The sequence below is a fragment of the Macaca fascicularis genome, chromosome 20 (assembly GCF_037993035.2).
Source record: "Macaca fascicularis isolate 582-1 chromosome 20, T2T-MFA8v1.1".
In the NCBI taxonomy this organism is placed as follows: domain Eukaryota; kingdom Metazoa; phylum Chordata; class Mammalia; order Primates; family Cercopithecidae; genus Macaca; species Macaca fascicularis.
This window is the reverse complement of record NC_088394.1, coordinates 4,920,542-4,936,622: the sequence shown is the minus strand read 5'-3', so window position 1 is coordinate 4,936,622 and position 16,081 is coordinate 4,920,542. Positions and strand designations below refer to the sequence as shown.

The 16,081-nt window shown below is 46.9% G+C and overlaps 1 long non-coding RNA gene across 2 annotated transcripts in view; it reads left to right on the top strand.

The window, feature by feature from the left end:
- Positions 1-14,491, top strand: part of LOC141409363 (uncharacterized) — a 28,921-nt gene extending 14,430 nt beyond the window's left edge. Inside the window, exons 2-3 of one of the 2 annotated variants that reach the window (XR_012429684.1) lie at positions 7,927-8,290; positions 14,116-14,491. This is a non-coding gene — a long non-coding RNA (uncharacterized lncRNA). Of the gene's footprint in view, positions 1-7,926; positions 8,457-14,115 lie in introns of those variants that run through there. The other variant, XR_012429683.1, reaches the window with a different exon arrangement.
- Positions 14,492-16,081: the final 1,590 nt, after the last annotated feature.

Below are 16,081 nucleotides of genomic sequence, written 5' to 3'. Positions count from 1 at the left end.
GCTTTCCGAGTAGCTGGGATTACAGGCATGCACCACCACACTCAGCTAATTTTTGTATTTTTAGTAGAGACGGGGTTTCACCATGTTGGCCAGGCTGGTCTCAAACTCCTGACCTCAGGTTATCAGTCTGTCTCGGCCTCCGAAAGTGCTGGGATTATAGGTGTGAGCCACCACGCCCTGCTTTTTTTTTTTTTTTTTTTTTTTTGAGACAGGTCTTGCTTTATCGCCCAGGCTGGAATGCAGTGACATGATCATAGCTCACTGCAACCTTGACCTCCTGGGCTCAAGCAATCCTCCTGGCTCAGCCTCTCCAGTAGCTGGGATTACAGGCGCACACCACCATGCCTGGCTAAGTTTTTTTGTATTTGTTGTAGAGATTTTTTTTTTTTTTTTTTAGTCGGAGTCTTGCTCTGTCACCCAGGCTGGAGCACAATGGCACGATCTCGGCTCACTGTAACATCTACCTCTCAGGTTCAAGCAATTCTCCTGCCTCAGCCTCCTGAGTAGCTGGGATTACAGGTGTGTGCCACCGTGCCATGCTTATTTTTGTATTTTTAGTAGAGAAAGGGTTTCTCCATGTTGGCCAGGGTGGTCTCAAACACCTGACTTCAGGTGATTCACCTGCCTTGGTTTCCCACAATGTTGAGATTACAAATGTGAGCCACTTCGCCCAGCCGATACTTGTATTTTTGTAGAGACATGGGGTTTCACCATTTTGCCCAAGCTGGTCTTGAACTCCTGGGCTTAAGCTATCAACCTGCCTTGGCCTCCTAAAGTGCTGAGATTACAGGCATGAGCCATCGCACCTGGCCTAAAAAGGTGAATCACCACACTCAGCTAATTTTTGTATTTTTAGTAGAGATGGGGTTTCACCATGTTGGCCAGGCTGATCTTAAACTCCTGACCTTAGGTAATCTGCCCATCTTGGCCTCCCAAAGTGCTGGGATTACAGGTGTGAGCCACCGTGCCCCGCCAAGCATTATGTCTTTGAGATTTGTCTGTGTCATTGTGATAGTACCTTTTGCCTTTCCCACCACCCAAATATGTGACTTTGCCACAGTTTATCCATTTTCTTATAAACAGACACTAGAGGCCACTTCTGTTTTTTGACTATTACAAATAATTTTGCACGAGGCTTTTCATGGACATTTGAAATGGAGTTGCTGAAAAAACGAAATTGCTGGGTCATAAGATTGTACTTTTTAGTTTAATAAAGAAACCAGGTTGGGCACAGTGGTTCACCTGCCTCTTTGGGAGGTCGAGGCAGGAGGACTGCTTGAGCCCGGGAATTCAAGGCCAGCCTGGGCAACATAGTGGGATGCAATCTCTATAAAACACAAAACGAAAGGTGGGGTGCGGTGGCTCATGCCTGTAATCCCAGCACTTTGGGAGGCCGAGACAGACTGATCACCTGAGGTCAGGAGTTCCAGACCAGCCTGGCCAACATGGTGAAACCCCATCTCTACTAAAAATACAAAAATTAGCTGAGTGTGGTGATGCACGCCTATAGTTCCAGCTACCTGGGAGGCTGAGGCAGGAGAATAGCCTGAACCCAGGAGGTGGAGGTTGCAGTGATCCAAGATCATGCCACTGCACTCCAGCCTGTGCAACAGAGCGAGACTCCATCTCAAAAAAAAAAAAAAAGAAAGAAAAGAGAAAGAGAACTTTAGCTGGGCCTGGTGTCACGTGCCTATACTCCCAGCTACTTGGGAAGCTTAGATGGGAGGATGGCTTGAGGCCAGGAGGTTGAGGCTGCAGTAAGCAGTGATTGCACCATCGCACTCCAGCCTGGGCAACAGAAAGAGACCCTGTCTCAAAAAAGAAAAAAAAAAGAGAGAGAAACTGATAGACAGTTTTCCAAAGCAGTTTTTGTTTTGTTTTGTTTTTGAGACGGAGTCTCTCTCTGTCGCCAGGCTAGAGTGCAGTGGCACGATCTTGGCTCACTGCAGTCTCCGCCTCCCGAGTTCAAGCAATTCTCCTGCCTCAGCCTCCAGAGTAGCTGGGACTACAGGCGCCTGCCACCATGCCCGGCTGATTTTTTTTTGGATTTTTAGTAGAGACGGGGTTTCACTACGTTTGCCAGGATGGTCTTATCTCCTGACCTCGTGATCTACCCACCTCGGCCTCCCAAAGTGCTGGGATTACAGGCGTGAGCCATCGCGCCCAGCCCAAAGCGGTTTTATTATTTTACACTCTCATCAACAACATACAACGGTTCTAGTTACTCGGTATTTTTGCCAACATTTGGTGTTGTCAGTCTGCTTAATTGTAGCCATTCTGGTGACTGTATTCAAAATTTTAAATTTTGATGAATTTGTTTATTAATTTTTTATGGAGTGCTTTTTGTGTTTTACCTTAGAAATATTTGCCCATGTCAAAGTCGTGAAGATATTTTCCTATGTTTTCTTTTAGATGCTTTATGAATTTAAATTTTTATTTGGCTTTTGGATCCATTTCAATTTAAGTTTTTAGTGTGATGTAAGGAGTTGAGGTTCATTTGTTTTCCTTACAAATAGACAATTTGCTTTTCCTTACAAATAGACAATTATGCTAGCCCATTTGTTGAAAGGGTTTTCTTTCTCCATTGAATTACCTTGGTACATTTGTTGAGAATCAGTTGACCATATTTATGTAGGTCTATTTTTGGACTCTGTTTTCTGCTCCATTGATTCTATTTTGTGTATCCTAATGCCACTACCAAATGGTCTTAGCTACTGCTGTTTATAGTAGGCCTTCAAATCAGCCAGTGTTTAAGTCCTCTGTATTTTTTCCTTATTAGGATTATTTTGGCTACTCTAGGTCCTTTTCATTTCCACTTACATTTTAGAATCTGCTTGCCAATTTCTAAAAAAAGCTTTTTTTTTTTTTTTTTTTTTATGAGAGAGGGTCTTTTTCTGTCACCCAGGCTGGAGTGCAGTGGCATGATCATAGTCACTGCAGCTTCAACCTCCTGGGCTCAAGCAATCCTCCCACCTCAGTCTCCTGAGTAGCTGGGACTATAGGCACGTTCCACCATGACTGGTTAATACTTCTAATTTTGTAGAGATGAGGTTTTGTCATGTTGCCTAGGCTGGTCTCAAACTCCTGAGCTCAAGTGATCCTTCTGCTTTGGCCATGCCGGGCTGCCTTCTGTAATTTTACTTGGGATTACGTTGAGTCTATAGATCAATTTGAGACAATTGACCCTCACAGTATTGAATCTTCCAGTCCATGAACATGGTACATTTCTTCATTTATTTAGATTTTCTTTAATTTCTTTCAACAATGTGTTACAGCTTTCAGTGGAGAAGATTTGCATATCTTTTATTAAATTTATTCCCAAATAGCATTTTTTATTTTAATGAAGGAAACTGGAAGCCCCAGAGAGGTGAAGGTGAAATGGTAGATGGACAATTATGGGGCTGATGTTTGGGGTTGGAGCTCGATTCAGCACCCAAAATGATTACCGTCAAGAAGCAGCTGGTCATGTGGGGTGATTCTCACTTTGTCCTCTCCATGTGGATGTCACAATCAAGCCAAGTTGCTGTCTGGGGGACATGACAGCTAGGAAGGCTGTGTTCTATTGCAGTGAACACCTTCTTGGTCCTCTCTTCTCAACCCTGGGTGTCCCGCAGAGGTCAGCCACAGGCTGGCTGTGCTTACAGTCCCCTCCTGAGAGAAGCTTCAGTGTCTCCAGCTTCTGATGCACATTGTCAGGCTTTCCCCTGAGCAACACTGGCCAGTGGCCTCGGTGAGACCCAGGCTTGGACAGCCCTGTCCTAGGGGACTAGAAAATGTAGTAACAACCACGGACTTGGTAGGAGAGGAAAAGCCAAGAAATGGATAAGAAGAGGCAGAGCATGAGAGGGGAGCTGAGTGCTTTAATGGCAGAGCACTGGGGAGGGGGCCCATGAATGGGTCTACCAGACAGGCTGCTCTCCGAACAGCCTTGGGCTTCCAATGGACTTCTGGTTCTGGTGCCTGGTGGGGGGCCTCGCTTTCCTGGGACTCTTGCTTTCCCCAGAAGGCTTAGGTGTTTTGACTTTCCCAAGGCTCCTTTGAGGGCTGGCCATGGCTAAGCTTCCTCTGTTCCTTATGCCACAAGCATCCCGACTGTGCTGCCCACCCACTGTGAGAACTGACTCGGAATCGCTGCCGCTGGTGTCCAGGAGTGCCACACTCACGCAACTGTGGCTGCTCTCGCGGCTCTGTGTTCCCTCAGTTGGAAGCCTTTTGTTTTCTCTAGGTTACTAGGCTATGTCAATGTGCGGGTGCATACACAAAAATAATTGGGACAACACACTTTGTCTTTACAGTTTTGTCACGCACAGGCAGAGGTCTTAGTGATAATTTGGAGTGGGCCAATCAGAGGCATCCTGGATAGCGGGGAGTCTGAAAGGCAGGCCAGGCCAGGCAAGGCAGCTCACATCCATCATCCCAGCACTTCAGGAGGCTGAGGTGGGAGGATCGTTTGAGCCCAGGAGTTTGAGACCAGCCTGGGCAACAAAGGGACACCCCATCTCTATAAAAATTTGCTGGGGCTGGGTGTGGTGGCTCACGCCTGTAATCCCAGCTGAGGGACTTTGGGAGCTAAGGCAAATGGATTGTCTGAGCTCAGGAGTTCGAGACCAGCCTGGCCAACAAAGTGAATCCCCGTCTCTACTAAAAATACAAAGATTAGCCGGGTGTGGTGGCGCATGCCTGTAACCCCAGCTACTCGGGAGGCTGAGGCAGGAGAATCCCTTGAACCCAGGAGGCGGAGGTTGCAGTGAGCCAAATTGCACCACTGTACTCCAGCCTGGGTGACAAGAGTGAAACTCCACCCTCACCCCAACCAAAAAAAAAAATTAGCTGGACGTGATGGTGCATACCTGTGGCCCCAGCTACTTAGGAGGCCGAGGCAGGAGAATCTCTCCTTGCCCAGTAGGTTGAGACTGCAGTGAACCACGTTCATGCTACTGCACTCCAGCCTGGGTGACAGAGTGAGACCCTGATTCCAAAAAAAAAAAAAAAGGCTGCAAGGAAGGCCTGGGAAAGCTGGGGTTCGCAGGACAGATGCTTGGGGAGCTTGCGAGACTGCCTTGAAGTAGAACGTTTGCTCCCAATGCCATATGGGGAGGGGAGGAGCTTTCTAGGAGCTGTACAGTCATGGGACAGGCTTCCGGGGACTCTGATTTCTCTATCCCTGGAATAAACAAGCAGATGCTGACAGAGACGCCTGCACTGGGCAGGGTCATGAACTCTTCAAGATCCATTTGACACTGTTTCTAACACTTTACCAGGAGTCAATTCATGAGCTCTCAAGAAAAGCTCTTCAGGGAAGGAGCCCTCCAGAATTATTTTTTTGTTTTTGGAGGCAGAGTCTCACTCTGTCACCCAGGCAGAAGTGAATGCAGTGGTGGGGTCATGGTTCACTGCAGCCTTTAGCCCCTAGGCTCGAGAGATCCTACCTCTTCAGCCTCCCTGAGTAGCTAGGACTGCAGGCCTGTGGTCTGGTTAATTATTATTTGTTTATTTTTGAGACAGAGTCTCTGTTCCCCAGGCTGGAGTGCAGTGGCTAGATCTTGGCTCACTGCAGCCTCTGCCTCCTGGGTTCAAGCAATTCTCCTGCCTCAGCCTCCCGAGCAGCTGGGATTATAAGTGCCTGCCACCATGCCTGACTAATTTTTGTGTTTTTAGTAGAGACAGGGTTTCACCATGTTGGCCAGGCTGGTCTCAAACTCCTGAGCCTAAGTGATTCTCCCATCTCAGCCTCCCAAAGTGTTGGGATTACAGGTGTGAGTCACCGTGCCTGGTCTGGTTAAGTTTTTTAAAAATTGTATAGAGACAGAGTCTTGCTATGTTGCCCAGGCTGATGTTGAACTCCTGGCCTCAAGTGATTCTCATACTTTGAGCTGCCAAAGTTTTGGGATTCTAGGTGTCAGCCACCGTGCCCCAGAAAGACATTTTGTGTGTGTTTGTCTGTTTTTTGAGACGGAGTCTCATTCTGTCACCCAGGCTGGAGTGCAGTGGCGTGATCTCGGCTCACTGTAACCTCTACCTCCCAGGTTCAAGAGATTCTTCTTTCTCAGTCTCCTGAGCAACTGGGGCCACAGGCACATGTCACCATGCCCGGCTAATTTTTTTTTTTTTTTTTTTTTTGAGATGGAGTCTCGCTCAGGCTGGAGTGCCATGGCGCGATCTCGGCTCACTGCAAGCTCTGCCTCCCAGGTTCACGCCATTCTCCTGCCTCAGCCTCCCGAGTAGCTGGGACTACAGGTGCCCACCACCACGCCTGGCTAATTTTTTGCATTTTTAGCAGAGATGAGGTTTCATCGTGTTAGCCAGGATGGGCTCGATCTCCTGACCTCAGGTGATCCACCCGCGTCGGCCTCCCAAAGTGCTGGGATTATAGGTGTGAGTCACTGAGCCCAGCCCACGCCTGGCTAATTTTTGTATGTGTGTGTGTGTGTGTGTGTGTGTGTGTGTGTGTGTATTTAGAGATGGGTTCTCACTGTGTTGCCCAGACTGGTCTTGAACTCCTGGGCTCAAGTAGTTCTTCTGCCTTGGCCTCCTAAAGCGCTGGGATGACAGGCATGAGCCGCTGCACCTGGCCAATTTCACTTTAAGGGGTCCCATGCTGCTATATGAGAGGCAGCCAACATACCTGGCGTACCCGGCCTTCCTGGCCTTCCTCTTCACCTTTGAAAATGACTTTCCAGGCTAGCCTGTAGACTACAGATGATTTCTCCAGGTGAACCTATTAATTGCAGAAGAGATTCCAGAAATCTCAAAAAAAAAAAAAAAAAAAGATTTAAAAGTGAAACTGGTTGGCTAACACTTTGGAGCAGAGACTCTTATCATTTACCTCTTTTTAGTTGGCCTGGAAAGTACAGGCCCTGCCCACAGCAGAAGCTCATCGATGTTTTTTGATGATCCAGTGAGTGTCTTTCACCAGTTACAGGATTCCTGAGACAGGCTGTAAGATGAATGAACCTTGAGGACACTGTGGTAAGTGAAATAAGCCAGATACAAAAGGACAATATTGCGTAATTTCACTTACAGGAAGGACCTAGAATAATTAAACTCATGGAGACAGAAAATGGAATGATGTTTGTCAGGGAATGGGGAGGAGGGGTGAGGAGTTAGTATTTAATGGGGACAAAGGTTCAGTTTGAGATGATGAAAAAATCTGAAGATAGATGGTGGTAATGGTTGCACAACAATGTGAATATACTTTTTCTTTTCTTTTTTTATTGAGATGGAGTCACTCTCTGTTGCCCAGGCTGAAGTACAGTGGTGTGATCTCGGCTCACTGCAACTTCTGCCTCCCAGGTTCAAGTGATTCTCCTGCCTCAGTCTCCTGAGTAGCTGGGATTACAGGCGCCCGCCACCACGCCCGGCTAATTTTTGTATTTTAGTAGAGATGGGTTTTTTCCATGTTGGCCAGGCTGTTCTCTAACTCGTGGCCTCAAGAGATCCGCCAGCCTCGGCCTACCGAAGTGCTGGATTACAGGCGTGAGCCACCGCGCCCTGCCAACAATGTGAATATGCTTAATGTCACTGAATTGCACATTTTAAAAATGGTTACAGTGGTAAATTTTATGTTACATATATTTTACCACAATCAAAATTATGTGTTTGTAATCTAATCGGCGACCTAAATTTTTGCAATTATTATATAATCAATGATTTCTCAAAGGTGATACAGTCCACCAATATTCGTGAGGTGTAAAAACATTGCTGGGTTTGTTCGTTTATTCAGCCAACATGCCTTGGCTGCCTGCTGTGTCAGAGCTCCTGAGCTAAGCTTGAGGATGTAAAGTCAATCATCTCACCACTTTGGGAGGCCATGGAGGAACAGTTAAGATCAAGAGTTTGAGACCAGCCTGAGCAACACAGCAAGACCCCCTCTGTAAAAAAAAAAAAAAAATAGAATCACTCAGATGCCTACTCTTTCCGAACTAGGTTCTGAGGGTGAGGATCAAGAGCCAGCCCATGAACCCCTGATTCGGCGCGTGAAGCTTGTACTCTGGCAGAACGTCCAGCCTGGCATCTGAGGCAGCACTTATCTGGAGCCTCTTGTATGAGGAGGATCTCAAAAGAACCAGGGGGGAGCCCTGGGAGAGGAACCTGGGGCCAGCCGTGGACACAGACATGGATTCGAGACGGTGTCAGGCCAGCCTGAGAAATAGCAGGAAACCTGGCATGGCGTAGGGTGGGGCTCTAGGTGCCTGATGAAAGTGGGATGGAGGGAGTGCATCGTGGTGACTGCAGAGTGCTCAAAGCCACTGTTACCCTCACCTCCACCTCCTGTCAGCTTGTGACCTTGGTAAGGTTGAAAAAAAAATCTCTTGGGGCTGAACATGGTGGCTTATGCCTGTAATCCCAATGCTTTGGGAGGACGAGGCAGGTGGATTGCCTGAGGCCAGGAGTTTGAGTCCAGCCTGGGCAACATAGCAAGACCCCATCTCTACAAATAATAATAATAAAAAAAAGTCAGGCATGGTGGCATATGGCTATGGTCCCAGGTACTTGGGAAGCTGAGACAGGAGGAAGCTTGAGCCCAGTAGTTTGAGGCTGCAGTGAGCCGTGATCACACCACTGCACACCAGCCTGGGCAACAGAGCAAGGCACTGTCCACCCACTAAAAAAAATGAACAAACGAAACTCTGTAAATCTGTTTTTCTCATTAATAAAACAGATAATACTTCTCACACTGATAGGATTAAATCAGAAAATCTGTGTAAAGTGTTTAGCTGAGATATATCTTTTTTTTTTTTTTTTTGAAACGGAGTCTTACTCTGTTGCCCAGGCTGGAGTGCAGTGGTGCAATCTTGGTTCACTGAAACCTCCACCTCCCGGGTTCAAGTGATTGTCATCCCTCAGCCTCCTGAGTAATAGCTGAGATATATCTATATTTACATCTCTACCTACAGATGATACCATCTTGTCTATATCTGTATGTACACACACACGCAAGACAGGGCAGGGTGCAAGAACTCTGAAGGTTTGGAAACAAGCCTTGATTATTTATAGGTTTCGCTTCTCTGTTTTGCAGCCAGGGCATTTGGCTCTGAGAAGTGGTGAGAACATCCTGGGTGTGTCTGGCGCCCTGGGTATCTCCAGCCCAGCATCTTTGTCAGAGTGTAGCTGGGGGTGTGGAACCAAGGACAGAGGGAATGGGTGGGGCCTGGGAGTGGCAGCAAGCATGGGTGTTGAGGCCAGGGAAGCCTAAGACTGGTTCTTTCATGGGTTACCATATTGGGGCCCGGGTGAGAAGTCTAATCCTTTGTGTGGCCCAATTTGACTTGCTGCCACAGAAACCTCACCATCTCAGCACGATCCATCCACCCGCTTCCTGCAAAAGCAGTTTGGGAGGCAATTGGATCATTTTATTATTATTTCTTTTTAAAAAACAGAGATGGGGTTTTGCCATGTTGTCCAGGCTGGTCTCGAACTCCTGGGCTCAAGCGGTCTGCCTGCCTTGGCCTCCCGAGGTGCTGGGATTATAGGCGTGAGCCACCGCGCCCAGCCAATTGGATCATTTTCATCAATGAAAGATGGTGCATTCTCACACCTGCATGGGTGTCACATGTGAATGACGTAAATGTGATAGAGCCCAAAGAAACGATTTGCTCAGGAACGGACCGTTGAGGGAGGAAAATGGAGTCAACTCAGGAACCTCTATTAGCCATTTTTGGATGGAAAGAAATTGCATTTTCATTTTTATGAATTCCAAATAAGGACATTTTTATGTCCATCCATTATGAGTATGGCAACAGACCACAGTATTATTTACGGGGCCGTAGCTTCATTGAAGTGGATAGCACAGATACTTAAAGAAGACTGACGTGGAAAATCAGTGAAAAGATCTAGGCTATCTTCTCCACTTTGGCTTCTGCAAGATATGGGGACACAAATGGCATTTGTTCCATTGCTTTACGAGCCATGTCTACTTAACTATTAAGGGAAGATGCCTGGTGTGCTGCCCATGAGGCATCAGGAGCGAACACTTCAGGTTATCATTGGTGGAAATTTCCACAGATGCGTCTTCAGGCTGAGAGGTCAATTTATTGGGCTCATGTGGAAGGTTGGAAAGGCTTCATTAACTAGTCAGTGTCATTCACTTTTTCTTTTTTGTTTTTTTTTGCCTGAGATGCAGTCTGACTCTGTTGCCTAGGCTGGAGTGCAGTGGCGGGATCTCAACTCACTGCAACCTCCACCTCCTGGATTCAAGCGATTCTCCCACCTTAGCCTCCTAAGTAGCTGGGACTACAGGTGCACGCCACCATACCTGGCTAATTTTTGTATTTTTTAGTAGAGATGGGCTTTTGCCATGTTGGCCAGGCTGGTCTCCAACTCCTAACCTCAGGTGATCCGCCCACCTCGGCCTCCCAAAGTGCTGGGATTACAGGTGTGAGCCACTGCGCCTGGCCTGTTATATTAATTTACTTTAAAGGAAAGTATTTGCCAAAGGACCTTTTCTCATGAGGAATGTTTTGACTAATCACCTTCTTTGTGTTTGACTAATCACCTTCTTTGTGTTAATGTTAATACTGTCATTTTCCTTACCTATGAGATGTCTGAGTATTCTCAAATTACTCAGCCTTCCCGTGATTTTAACATCTTTCATCCAATCTTCAAATTTTACTTTCACTTCCACACTCTTGTCCAGCTCAGTAGGTAAAAGTTGCATGCCTGGGCATGTTCCCTAGCTGGGCTCTCAGCATAAATTAGATACTGTATCAATTTGGAGTGCATACGGAGGCAAGTAACAGAAAGCCCTGTTTTAGAGGCTGATGACAATAAAGAAGTCCTTTTTCCTGGGTAGGAAAAAGTTCACGGTAGGCACTTCGGAGCTGGTATCCGTATTGGTTAATTCTCACATTGCTATAAAGAAATGCCTGAGGCTGGGTAATTTATAAAGAAAAGAGATTGAATTTGTTCACAGTTCCATAGACTGTACAGGAAGCACGGTGCTGGCATCTGCTCAGCTTCCAAGGAGGCCTTAGGAATCCTACAATTATGGTGGAAGGTGAAGGGGAAGCAGGCTTGTCCTACATGGTTGGAGCAGGAGCAAGAGAAAGAGAGAGGGGAGGTGCTGTCTGTCTCGTTCCTGCTCTACCGATCACTGTCACTATCGTAACAACAGCACCAAAGGGGGATGGTGTTAAACTGTGAGAAACTGCCCGATGATCCAATCACCTCCCACCAGGCCCCACTTCCAGCACTGGGCAGCAAGGAGAGACATGCTGGCGGTTTGCTAAGACCTGAGTGAGGTGTCCTGGGTTATTTTAGAAACCCGGTTCTAGGCTTCAGAATGTGGGCTGATAACCCCTTGCCTGGGGGATTGTATACTTCGAAATCGTACCTTCCTGTCCACGCCCAGGTCTCTCGTGAGAAGCTGGTTGATCAGGGCTAGGACCAGCGTTCAAGTACAGCCTAGGGATTACATTTCAACATGAGATTTGGGTGGGGACACAGATTCAAACTGTATCAGTATTAATGACCGTTGATGCCTTCGAGAACCCAGGCTCTTCCCATTTTTCTGTTCCTCTGTCCTTAGCATAGACCTCATTCTCAAGCCTCTTGTCTCATGGTTGCAAGATGGCTGCTGCACCTCCACACCTCACACTGATGTTCTAGGCAGAAAGAAGAGGAAGGGCGAAAGGATGAAAGGTTTTCCCTTAGCAAGTCCTTACCTTCTTATTCAGGAGGGGGAAATCCTCCCCAGAGCTTGGATGAGCCCATCAACAGTGTCTATTTTATATTAACTATCTCATTTAATCCCTATTTTAACCCTTGAGGTAGGGAATTTTTTTTTCTTGAGTCGGGGTCTCACTCTCGCCCAGGCTGGAGTGCAGTGGCGCGATCTTGGCTCACTGCAACCTCCACCTCTTGAGGGTTCAAGCAATTCTCCTGCCTCACCCTCCTGAGTAGCCGGAATTACAGGCGCCTGCTACTATGCCCAGCTAATTTTTTGTATTTTTAGTAGAGACAGGGTTTCGCCATGCTGGCCAGGGTGTTATGGAACTCCGCCCACCTCAGCCTCCCAAAGTGCTGGGGTTACAGATTATTTTAGGTAAAAGATTAACTAAAACGGCACCAGGGTTTAGGTAATCTTTTCGTAAGCTGGGCGTGGTGGCTCATGCCTATAATCCCAGCACTTTGGGAGGCCGAGGTGGGTGGGTCTCCTGAGGTCAGGAGTTAGAGACCAGCCTGGCTGGCATGGCGAAACCCTGTCTCTACTAAAAATACAAAAAATTAGCCAGGTGTGGTGGTGGGCGCCTGTAGTCCCAGCTACTCAGGAGGCTGAGGCAGGATCACTTGAACCCGGGAGGTGGAGGTTGCGGTGAGCCAAGATTGCGCCACTGCACTCCAGCCTGGACGATAAGAGTGAAACTCTGTCTCAAAAAATAAAGTTAATAAATATTTTCTCTGCCTTACAGATGAGGAAACTTAGAGTACTTGTGGAATGTGCCGAAGGTCACACCGTAAGTGGCAGACCTAAGACTAATGAGAACAGACGATATTTCTTTCTAGCCTGTGTTTCCTCTTTATACACAAAGCACCTGCTTATTCATGTTTTCTTTTGGGTCTCCCAGAACTCTTTGAGATGGGCAAGGCAGGTATTAGAATATCCTCATTTTCGGCCGGGCGCGGTGGCTCAAGCCTGTAATCCCAGCACTTTGGGAGGCCAAGACGGGCGGATCATGAGTTCAGGAGATCGAGACCATCCTGGCTAACACGGTGAAACCCCGTCTCTACTAAAATAGAAAAAAAATTAGCTGGGCGAGGTGGCGGGCGCCTGTACTCCCAGCTACTCGGGAGGTGGAGGCAGGAGAATGGCGTGAACCCAGGAGGCGGGGCTTGCAGTGACCTGAGATCAGGCCACTGCACTCCAGCCTGGGCAACAGAGCCAGACTCCGTCTCAAAAAAAAAAAAAAAAAAAAAAAAAAAGAATATCCTCATTTTCCAGAACAGGAACTGCAGACCCAAAGAGGTAAACCAGGCCTTGCCTGAAGTACCCAGGTGGCAACTTTCAGAGCTGGGATTCAATCTCAGGTTCAGTGTCCTGTCTTCTGGACCCCGCTGGCTGGGTGTGATCAATGGGCAATCAACTCACTGAGAGATACAGACACACAGAAGCAAAAGGGACAGACGGACCTCACGTGCTTCAGTTTTGCACAAGTCTACTTTTTTTTTTTTTTTTGAGACAGGGTCTCACTCTGTTGCTCAGGCTGTACTGCAGTGGTGCGATCATGGCTCACTGCAGCCTCTAACTCCCCAGGCTCTGGTGATCCTCTCACCTTGGCCTCCCTAGCAGCTGGGACTACAGGCACACGCCACCATGCTCAGCTAATTTTTGTATTTTTTGTAGAGTTGGGGTTTCATCATGTTTCCCAGGCTGGTCTTGAACTCCTGGCCTCAAGTGATCCACCTCCCTCAGCCTCCCAAAGTGCTGGGATTACAGGCGTGAGCCAACGCTCCTGGCCTGGCGCAGCTTTTTGTGGTGTTTTTGTCATTTCCCTGGCGGGGATGGCAGGTGTATCTGGGACCACAGGGTGATGAGCCAACACTTGGTCTTGGACTCAGCCTTGCACACAGACGTGGTCTGCATTACCTTTTTCTACCAACTGATCTCACGCCTTTTATGTGTGCGTTTTCCAGCCTTGCTTCCAGACTAGTATTTGGTGCCAGAAAGGGAATTTTCTAGATCGAAAAGTCAGACTTTATCTCAATTGTTATCTTCCTCTCCTTGAACACAGGTAGCACAGAGAAGTGCATGTTTCTTGACAACCCAGTCTAGTCATACGGCAAAATAAATGAAAAAACAGAACCCATGTCCAAGTGAGTTTTCTGCTTGTCTTGATAGAATTAATTATGGTTGGAAGCCAGGCACGGTGGTGCACACCTGTAGGCCTGGGCAAGATGGCAAGACCCCATCTCTACAAAAGTAAAGAATAAAAACCATTAGCTGGGTGCAGCAGTGCACATCTGTGGTTCCTGCTACTGGGGAGGCTGAGGTGGGAGGATCTGTTGAGTCTAGGAGCTTGAGGTGGCAGTGAGCCACAGTGATTGCACCACTGCATTCCAGCCTGGGGGACAAAGCTGGAACCTATCTCTTAATTTTTTTTTTTTTTTTTCTTGCAGTTCTGGAGGCTGGGAAGTCCATGATTAAGTGCTGGCAGATTCAGTGTCTGGTGAGGGCTGCTTCCTGGTTCGTAGACGTGCCTTCTTGCTGAGATCTCAGATGGTGGGCGGGGCTTGGCAGCTCTGGAGCCTCTTATAAGGGCACTAATCCCATTCATAAAGGCATCATCCTCATGACCTGATCACCTCTCAAAAATCCCACCTCCTAACACTATCACCTCTGAGGTTATGGATTTTGTTGGAGACAGAAACATTCAGACCATAGTGGTACTCGATAAAATGTTTATTAATATGTATTAATTCTGGGAGTCAAGCAAACCTAATGAATTGATCACTGGGATTTTGGCACCACAATCAGATAAACAATCTAAAAATATGTTGCATATTCTGCGGTTATTCCATGACTCAAAGTTATGTATTAAAATAAACCACTGTCAACTTTAGGAGACTGAGGCGGGTGGATCACCTGAGGTCAGGAGTTCGAGACCAGCCTGGCCAACATGGTGAAACCCCATCTCTACTAAAAATACAAAATTAGCTGGGCATGGTGGCAGGCACTTGTGATTGCAGCTACTTGGGAGGCCGAGGCAGGAGAATCACTTGAAACCAGGAGACGGAGTTTCCAGTGAGCCGAGATCGCACCATTGCATTCCAGCCTGGGCAACAAGAGTGAAACTCCGTCTCAAAAAAATAAAAAATAAAATGAAATAAATAAAATAAACCACGGTCAAAGTAGTGTTGAAAATTAGGGGATGAAGGCTGAATTTAAATCTACTTCCATCAAGGAAACTTCATATGGTAATCATTTCTTTTCCACTTTCACTAGTGGTCTGAAATGTGGACAGCATTTGCTGCTGACAGAAGCAAGCCGGCTGCCTGCTGGGTGCCCATCAGCTTTTGATTGACACAAAGGAGGGGGCTGCCTGTGGGAGAAATGACATAAATGAATGATGTGGTGTGGCAGGCAGGGCACTGCTGGATGTGACTTGGGAGGAGGGCGTTTAGGCGGTCACAACCACTTGCTGTCCTGTGTACAGTGGAAGCAACTGGGGAAATTCCCTTTCTGTTTGTCAACCAAGAAACAGAGTCCGTGTATTTTGCAAACTCCATGTGTTGTCAAACTAGGTGCTGTTTAATAATGAGCTGCATAATCTGTTTTTTGTTCCAACCTGCATCATCTTGAAGTGGCTTTTTTCTTTCTCTTTCTTTTCTTTTCTTTCTTCTCTTTCTTTCTTTCTTTCTTTCTTTTTCTTTCTTTCTTTCTCTTTTCTTTCTCTTTCCTTTCTTTCTTCTTTCTGTCTTTCTTTCTTTCTCTTTTGTTTCTTTCTCTTTCTCTCTCTCTTCTCCCCTTCCTTCCTCTTCTTTCTTTCTTTCTCTTTCTTTCTTTCTTTCTTTCTTTCTTTCTTTCTTTCTTTCTTTCTTTCTTTCTTTCTTCTCTCTCTCTTTCTTTCTTCCTTCTTTCTTTCTCTCTTTTTTTTTTTTTACTTTCTTCTCTCTCTCTCTCTGATGAGGTCTTTTTGTGTTACCCAGGCTGATCTCAAACTCCTAGGCTCAAGTGATCCTTCCACCTCAGCCTACCAAAGTGCTGGGATTATAGGCGTGAACCACCTCACCAAGCCAAAAAAGAGCAGAGACTTAAAACAGATATCTATACATGCATGTTCATAGCAGTAATATGTACAGTAGCCAAAAGGTGAAACAAACCAAATTTCCATCAGCAAATGAGTGAATAAACAAAATGCGCTCTATCCATGCAGTGGAATATTATGCAGTCTTCAATAGGAATGATATGATTGCACGAGCCATTAGAAAGGGCAGGCAGAACTCCTGCTCCCTGCACAAAGCCTGTTAATAAGGAAGAAAGAAGCCCCTAGAGCTGAATGACTCCAGGCCGGGCACAGTGGCTCAAGCCTATAATCCCAGCACTTTGGGAGGCTGAGGTGGGCAGATCACCTGAGGTCGGAGT